This window comes from Phyllopteryx taeniolatus, chromosome 1 (genome assembly GCF_024500385.1).
Source record: "Phyllopteryx taeniolatus isolate TA_2022b chromosome 1, UOR_Ptae_1.2, whole genome shotgun sequence".
Classification (NCBI taxonomy): Eukaryota; Metazoa; Chordata; class Actinopteri; order Syngnathiformes; family Syngnathidae; genus Phyllopteryx; species Phyllopteryx taeniolatus.
Window position 1 is genome coordinate 32423112 of NC_084502.1, and position 8332 is coordinate 32431443.

The 8332-nt window shown below is 43.0% G+C and overlaps 1 protein-coding gene across 8 annotated transcripts in view; it reads right to left on the minus strand.

Moving 5' to 3' along the window:
* plxna2 (plexin A2) overlaps positions 1-8332 on the minus strand; it is a 250244-nt gene extending 241912 nt beyond the window's left edge. For 2 of the 8 annotated variants that reach the window (XM_061789524.1, XM_061789587.1), the window contains exons 1-4: positions 5542-6279; positions 5354-5414; positions 5143-5231; positions 2346-4256 (exon numbers count right to left, since the gene is read on the minus strand). The gene's annotated coding sequence lies outside the window, so the exon portion shown is untranslated. Of the gene's footprint in view, positions 1-2345; positions 4257-5142; positions 5232-5353; positions 5415-5541; positions 6380-8253 lie in introns of those variants that run through there. The other 6 variants (XM_061789534.1, XM_061789552.1, XM_061789577.1 and 3 more) reach the window with 6 other exon arrangements.

An 8332-nucleotide genomic window follows, 5' to 3' on the forward strand; every position in this document is an offset into this window, starting at 1 on the left:
TCGTCTTCTTTATAGAGCTTATCCCAGCTGACATTGGGTGAAGGGCAGCGGAACACCCTGGACTTGTCGCCAGCAAAACGCAGGGATCATACAGACCAACAATCATTCACACTCACACCTATGAACAATTTAGAATCTTCATTTAATCTAAAATGCATGTATTTAGAATGTGGGAGGAAGGCCAAGTGCCACAGAGAAACCCCACCAAGCACAGAAAGAATATGCAAACTCAACACTAGAGGACCTGAGCCGACATCCGGATCCAGACCTTCTCGACTGTGGCGTATACAAGCTAAACAATACGACACTGTGCTACCTGTATTGATCCCTACAGAGTAAACAATTATTTGACTTTAATTGAGTCTATTTAGTTCAGAGAGCATTCTTTCAAAAAATGAAATTGCACCTCTTTTGTTTTAACCATTACATGGAGAGAAAAAAGCAGCACAGGAATGAGTTGAAACAAACTGGGCAAACCATCCGACCACACACAGGCTGCCCGTAAAGTCTCCCTTGTAAAGCTTGCCTTGAAAAAGTAAAGATAAAGTAGGATTCCGAAACAAATCACATCCATCACTCAAAAATAAGATTTCATGACAATGAAACAGAGCTTTAACAGTAAATATCTTGAATTTAAAGATGTCAGCGGCAGTAAGCCAGTAAAGTGATACTTTCCAGTATATCACCTACAGCATTGCCAGCAGAACTGTGTAAAACAATAACACATTGTGTCTGTGTGTGATTTCCCTAATAAGATTGACAATAATTAGCTTCAACCAAATGAGCTTGTGATAATCAGACCAATGCTGCGAGCGAGTTTGTTCTCTTAAATGCAGCAATTTGCACCCCAACGGCTGCTATGTCCAACACACACACACACACACTACTGCTGCACCATGAGATGGGTATTAAAATAATGATGAGCCGACTTTATAACAGAACGTAAAAAAATAGTGTGCTTTCGCAAAGGTTTGATTGCAAGGGCAGAAGGATTAATATGCTGGCCATCCACACAGATGTACATTATTTTTACACAAATGTGCTGCAATTTTTAAGGGAAGACAAGCTTTATTTTCTTTGGAGGCGTTACAGCACAAAGATTTGTAGGCACCTCCGAATAGGACAGATGAGGCTATAGGTCCATGTGGATGGGTCTGGTGACAAGTCAGCACTTGGCTAAGAAAAATGATACAAACTAAACTGCGCTTTATCCTTGTCGTCATGTGCACATAAGAATCATGGCTCTTCAAATGGCAAGGAATCATTTTGGAAAGATCAACCTAGGTCACATAAGGGTAGTATAACACTGCATCTTGTGCCAGCCAACAAGTCAGATCATGACTATGATGAAAAAGTTACAAAACAAGGAGACATGTATATCATAGTGATATATTTTTAATTAAAGTATTAATCATGAGTTTAAACAAAAAAAAAGTACAAAAGGAAACTATGGGAACCATCTTTCAAAAAAGCCATCGTTATAAATTCATTATTCATTGACAGGTACATTAGGGGAAACAAATCTTGATTGTGCAGTATTAAATACAGGCTAATAATGATATGCTACAATATTTTAGTGAGCGGTTTTCAACAAGTGCGGGTTCACTTTTTGGCAATTCAAGCATATCACACTTTACATTATATAGTAATCGACACTGTTGAATGCATTTTCTTCAGTCGAGCTCTGACCAGTGAATGGGGCCAACTTGAGCGTGGGTACTTTTTAGTGAGCAGGACGGTCGGTCTTATTTTACTCAGTCTCTTTTAACAAGATAGGGAATAACCAATTTATAAACCCGTTATAAGGGTACCATTATTGTACAGTGGTAACAAAATGAGTATCCACTCTTGTTAAGTGATATTAATCTCATAATAGCCAATTTGTGAACCATTTATAAGGGTACCGCTTTTGCCGATAGTATCAAAATGCAAATGTCCAAGTGTTAACAAAATAGAAGGTTGAGGTCACTTATTACAATGCCCAAATTGCACGTATGGCCAAGCTGGTTACAACTCGCATGTAAAAGGTGCCCTTTTAGACTCTGAAGTCATTTTGCTGTTGTCACTTTGGGAGCCCGATCGGAAGCTGTGCATAGTGTGCGTGGCATACAGTAGGTGAGCTGCAGAACAACTTGAACATAATTTAGGAAAGGTATTAATAGCTGCAGCAGGCTTGGGGTGTTTGGAGGTAAATGACAGGGTGAGGCGTGCACGGCAAAGTGGAAGTGCACATGCGTGTCGTTTGAGAGCTGCAGCGAAAGCCACCGTGCGCGTCACGGGGGATGAGAGCACATTTCCACCCCCAATCCTTTTTAACGTCATGGAGCGGAAAGCGGAAAGCTCACCTCCTCATCCCGAGTGTTCCGATATTCCCTCGCGGTTCCCAAAACCTCCTCCTCGTCCTCCTCCAGCCCAGAATGTGGGAGCTGATGCCGGCGGGTGGACTCGCACCCACCGACTCAAACGTCGCACCAAACGCGAGCAAAGTGTCGCCTTGTCCGATGCTCGCCTCCTCTTCCTACTGAGCGTTGATTTCCGCCCACCTGTTTCAACCGTCATTCAAGGCACAGCCGGCACAGTCGCAGACACACGCACACAAAAATGCGCAAACTTAAAAAAAAGATCATTTACAAGGTCGCGCGGACAGGAAGCAGCAAATTCCTTCAGTACAGCGCGATGGGAAAAGTCCTCCGAAGTAACGTGACGTGACGTGGGGCTGTGAGACGGAGGTGGTGTGCGGGCATCGTCCGAGCAGCGGCGCGCCACACTGAGCCGGACTGACTCGGACGCGCGGCTCCATCATCATCATCATCATCGTCGTCATCGTCACCATCATCATCATCATCATCACCGCGAGGTGGTGCGCGCGCACACTCGCTCACTGGCAGCGTGCAAACAACCAACCTACCCGTCCCTCTTTACACGCACGCACACACGTTTTTCACCCTGCTTAATTGTGTCCGCTCAAATCGACACTAAAAAGGAATCAAGGTAACTTAATTTAGGGTTAAACCCATTGTTAATACCATAACATTTGCACTATAGCATATTTTTTCTTATTATTCAACATAGTCCCTCAAGGGGGAATTCAACATATACTCTGCTGTTAATGCTGTATATTTATATCTTGCTCACCACACACAACCAAATCACACACATGCAGGCAATGCCAGGCATGCAAAGAGAGATGTCAGTAGCCAAGAAGCAGACTAGCATCTATCCTACAACTAATTGTCATTTATTTTAAAAAAAGAAAGAAAAAAAGAAAACGTGTCCACAGCAGGACTTTAACCACCTCCAGTTCCAAACGTCAAGTCTTTAAACTGTAAAATGACAAAACAAATAAAAATAAAAACGACATTTCATTTACCACAGAGAAATGTATTAACAAGTCTGTCAACTTTGAATTCAAAAAATAAATACAAATAAGGTTAAAAAAAATGTAAAATAGAGCTCACCCACCGGCTGCAGGGGCGTGTGGGCATATCCACTGAGTGCGCGACGCAGAACCTTCAGCTGTCAATCACGTACATGTCTGGCTCGTGGCCCTTTGCGGCTCAGCCACAACCTGACTGTCACTGTGTCTATTAGTTAACTTTCCCTGATGTGTCGCGGTTATGTGGACGCACACACACAACACAAAACCAAGTGAGGCGGCGATATCGGATGAGCCGACGCTGTACTGCTGAGCTTGCTGCCTTGTTAGCTTGCTAACCGGTTAGCTTGCGAGGTAGCGCACATAAGGCGTTTCTGTTTTGAGAGCCTGCGCGAGGCATGGCTGAGGAGAGTTGGACGCGACCCATTGCAAGACCACGGCCGGCTACTCTAGCGACTGGCGTTCTGGTTCATCGCTGCCTCGCCCTGCACAGGCCTTCACAACAGAGACACAAGTGTTCATTACATGTGCTAGGTCGCGAGCTAACTGGCTAGCAAGCTAACAAAGACGTAAGCACGCCATTAGGGCCTCGGCGCATGGGGACAAACGGCAGACACACTGTAGACAAAATAACACAAAAACACATCAGGGAAAATGTATTATGTTGGTTTGTAGGCATAGGTCGATGGCTGACTTCATTCTGGAGTGATAGAAATGGCCCAGGTTACTATCGATAAGGAAGTGGCAGTGGCGCAGAATAGCCACTACATGGAATTAGGCGGCTTGGTACTTATACAATGATTGGGGGGTGGGAACTCATGCCAGAGGCCTGCTTGTGTAATCTGGCCTCATTTTAGCCACGCCCGAAAAGTCCGGTCAACTGAGAAAGTGAAAAAGAGTTTAATGCAAAATCTCAGCAATTCAGTACTAAATTGTTCTCAGTATTTTCAGCACTTATCTTCAAATATATTTAGGAAAAAAATGACTTTACTGGGTCTTTAAAGATGAGCTACTGCCAATATATTTATTATTAAATTCCTATATTGTGCTGAGTGTGCAAAGCACGGTGTACGAGTGGTTAGCCTGTCTGCTTCACAATTCTGAGGTTGGGGGTTGTAATCTCAGCTGCTTCCTGTGTGGGGGTTTTCATGTTCTCCCCGTGTTTGTGGGAGTTTTCTCCAGGTACTTTGCCTTCTCCCGACATTCCAAAAACATGCATGTTAGTTTGAGGAAGATTCCGGTCTAAATTGTCCATTGTTGCAAATGTGAGTGTGAATGCTAATTTGTCTATTGCAGGGCACAAATAGCTGGCCACCAGTCCAGGGTGTACCCCACTTCTCACAAAGTCAACGAGGATAGGCTCAAGCTCACCTGTGACCCTAATGAGGATAAACGCTATTAAAAATTATACGTTTGATCTACAGTAAATAGACTTTAATTCCGGCTACGACATCTGGTTTTCCTCCATAATTTAGAGGACAGCCTTATTTGTGAAGAAATCCCAATCTTTAGGTGAGCAAGTGTAACTACAGTTGTGGTCACTAATACTGGCACCCATGAAATTTAAGTATACTCAATGTGGATTATCTCCTGAAGAAAATGAATCAAGTGAAAACTATAGAGAACTTGTGTTTGAGATACAAAAGAGCAAATGATAAACAATATTTTATGGGGAGGTGAAACAAAAATTTTGCTTTTTAGCAAGGCAGACACACAGTATGCTTACAGACGGTGCAATGAAGCCATTAAGGAAAAGCACACCCTACCAGCAGTCAAGCATGGTGGAGGATCTATAATGCTGTGGGGGTGCTTCACCATATCTGGTACTGGAGGCCTTGACCATATCACAGGTATCCTGAAATAAGAAAATTATCCAGAGATTTTAGCGAAAAATGTCTTACCCAGGCAGCACAGTGCATAACTAGGTAGCACATCTCCCTCACAGTTCCTAGGACCCGGGTTCAAATCCGGCCTCACCTGTGTGGAGTATGCATGTCCTCCCCGTGCCTGCGTGGGTTTTCTCCGGGTACTCCGGTTTCTTCCCACATCCCAAATAACATGCATGGTGGGTTAATTGAAAACTCTAAACTGGACATAGGTGTGAATGGTTGTTTGTACATATGTGCCCTGCGATTGGCTGGGGGCCAGTTCAGGGTGTACCTCACCTCTCGTCCAGAGTCAGCTGGGATAGGCTCCAGCATGCCTAGTCACCCTCGTGAGGAGAAGCAGTACGGAAAATGGATCGATGTCTTACCTAGTGTAAGAAAACCTGATTTGAGGCGAAGATCATGGGTCATCCAGCAAAAGACCCAAAGCACACATCCAAAAGCACTCAGGAATGGTTGGAAATGGAAAAATAGACAGTTTTAAAATGTCCAGCAATTGAAAATCTTTGGGGCGAGCTGAAATCTTCCATTGGGGAAAAGAACTCTGCAAATGTTCAAGAGCTTGAACAAATTGCGAAGGAAGAGTGGGAGAAAATACCACCTGAGAAGTGAAAAAAAGTTTATAGATGGATACAAGAAACATTTGGAGGCTGTCATCGCTGCCAAAGGGTGTGCAACCAAATATTAAGGAGGGGTGCCAATATTGCTGCACATGCTGTTTGTCACGGTTTGTACCAAACTGTATTGGAAGGGCCCCAAAAGCAGACTGAGACAGAGGAAGCAGTTGGAAGGTTTTTTTGGGGGTGAACCGCAAGGTCAGGTATTTCAAGGCATGATGGTGGTCCGCAGGAGCAGGTGAGGGAACTTCGTAATGCGGCTGGAGTGAGTGTTGTGGCAGGAGACACAGTGGGGCTCTGGATGAGGAGGAACAACAGGGAGTAAGTTCAAGCACTGGTATCAGAGAATCTATCCTTACTATTAAGAGCAAAGCGTCGGCCGGTGTACCGCGTTGGAGTGAGAATACTCTGGCGCTGGAACACTGGAACACGTTGGCTTAAGTGCAGGCAGTGATGAATGCTGATTGGAACCAGGTGCGCAGGCAAGGAGGTGATTAGAGCTAGAGAGAGACAGGGAAAAAAGAGGCAGAAGGCGCCACCCACGCCTCACAGAGGAACTGCAGTGCATGCGTGTACTGCATGACACTGCTTTCTCTTTTATCTAAGTTGGAAAAAAACCCAACTCTTTGTTAAATTACTTTGGACCACCAATTAAAACATCCTGCTGATATAAGTTTGGTGCATTTCCATTTATTTCTGAAGATATTATGCAGGTTATGCAAAAAACATGAAGGGGTCCCAATAATGATGAGCACGACTGTATATAATGTAAAAAACTTAAAATGACAAACGGTTCCCAAATTTCTTCATGTCTGTGACATGCTTTTGACAAATCAGAACAAGGATCAACACTTACAGGACATTTTAATTTATGCTTTCCTTAATAGCCTTTTTTGAGGGGGCGTCCTCACCCACGCAAATGAGCCACTGCTCACCTTGCCCCTCAACTTCTCGGAGTACACCTAGAAACTTCATCATGCAACAAGACAATGACCCAAAAACACACTGCCAAAACAACAAAGGATTTCATCAAGGCGAAAAGAGTGAAAGCTCTTAGACTGGCCAAGTCTTAACCCAATAAAGCATGCATTTTACCTCCTGAACAGGAGACTGAAGGTTAGAAATCCCCACAAACAAACAAGAACTGAAAGAGGCCGCAGTCAAGGCCTGGAAAACCATTTCAAATCAAGAATGCAACAGGCTGGTAAAGTCAATGGGTCGCAGGCTTGATGCAGTTATTGCAAGTACGGGTTATGGCACCAAATATTAAATGTTTTTCACTTTAAGTTCATTTTATCACGTCTATTCCAATACCTTTGCTCACTTGCAAAGTGGGTGGATTCAAACAAAAGGTGAACTTTCCTGAGTTGTTTAACACATCTGGATGTAAATACCATGAAATAAAAGCGGAAATTCTGAACTTTTGTTTCATATTCATTTTTGGATCTAAAACCCATTTAAATGTCTTCAGTATTCAACAAAGGAATTGACTTTGCCGTTCCAATACTTTTGGAGGGGACTGCAGTAGGACAGACCTACTTTCATGTGAGCCCCATAAAGATTTTAACTAATGGACTTCATCACCAAGCTGCCGAATTTCGCTTTGCAAATTTGTGTGGACCTGTGTATGTTGCACATGCTGCGGACACATCGTCCAAACACAAAACGATCTTCAAAGTTGCACATCAGATTTAGATGGAAATGGACAGATTTTTGTTTTTTTTTGCCGATCAAACCTCCTCAGAGTCCTCTGTGATTGATAAGTTTTCAGTTTCAAATGAATATTTGTTCATGACAGCTTGATGAAGAGACCCTCAAAGGAGTGTTAAAATAAGTGGTAGTATGCAATAATCAAAGACACTTGCATAGCAGTTGAGGGGGTGAAGTAAAAAAACAGTTACAGTACCCTATAATACAGATTTTATGAACAAGACAATATTAATAAATTTATTTTTTTTCCATTTTATGAGCTAACCTTTTAGTCAGACAGCTTTTTATTTTAAAAGAAAGTAAGTTATAATCACCTTCCAAAATTTAAGCAGCTACAGGACAATTGCAGCCATTTCAGGAATTTCAAGCACCCTTATCGAATCTGTGTATTATTTAGAGACACTCACTATTCCACACAGAAGCAAATGTCTGACACTCGCCACTGCAGCCCAGTTTCTGTAGGAACACTGCCATCTATAGGTACAGATGTGAACGACATCTGTATCCCACACAACTGTCTAGTCTTTCCTCCACTTTTTTTGTTGTTGCCTTTATTCTAACTTTGGTCGCGGATGAGCTGAAGCCAGCATAAAAGCAGTCTGTCTGCTAACATGGTTAAAAATGAAAGTCCAAAACGTTGGATTGAAAGTCAGTTGATACATACCACAAAGCACACAAAAAATCTGTCTGAACATTTTGATCTAATCAAAAAATGATGAGGCAGAGGCCAGTCAAAATTCCAA